Source organism: Penaeus monodon, chromosome 23 (assembly GCF_015228065.2).
Source record: "Penaeus monodon isolate SGIC_2016 chromosome 23, NSTDA_Pmon_1, whole genome shotgun sequence".
Classification (NCBI taxonomy): domain Eukaryota; kingdom Metazoa; phylum Arthropoda; class Malacostraca; order Decapoda; family Penaeidae; genus Penaeus; species Penaeus monodon.
Genome location: NC_051408.1, coordinates 17,632,723 through 17,632,975, shown reverse-complemented (window position 1 = coordinate 17,632,975; position 253 = coordinate 17,632,723). Strand labels below are relative to the sequence as shown.

General features: G+C 51.4%; 1 protein-coding gene across 1 annotated transcript in view; it reads right to left on the bottom strand.

The window, feature by feature from the left end:
- LOC119587844 (pancreatic lipase-related protein 2-like) overlaps positions 1-253 on the bottom strand; it is a 10,740-nt gene that overhangs the window by 8,752 nt on the left and 1,735 nt on the right. The gene's annotated exons all lie outside the window — the stretch shown is intronic.

Below are 253 nucleotides of genomic sequence, written 5' to 3'. Positions count from 1 at the left end.
CTAGGATTTTGAAGGCGGGCGGGAAGATTGGTCGGGCAGAGCGAGTGAGGAAAGAGGAAGTGCGACGAAGAACAGGGAGGAAAAAAGCCTCAGGAAGACAACTAATCAAAGAAAAGAGCAAAGGGCGGCACACACCTGACGACAAGAGAGTCTCCTAAAGGCAGAGGTGGAAGGGCGCCGTGAAGAAATGATCCTGTGATCGAGGGGAGTTTCAGGCAGTTTTTAAGAGAGAGACTCAGTGCACATTGCGAGA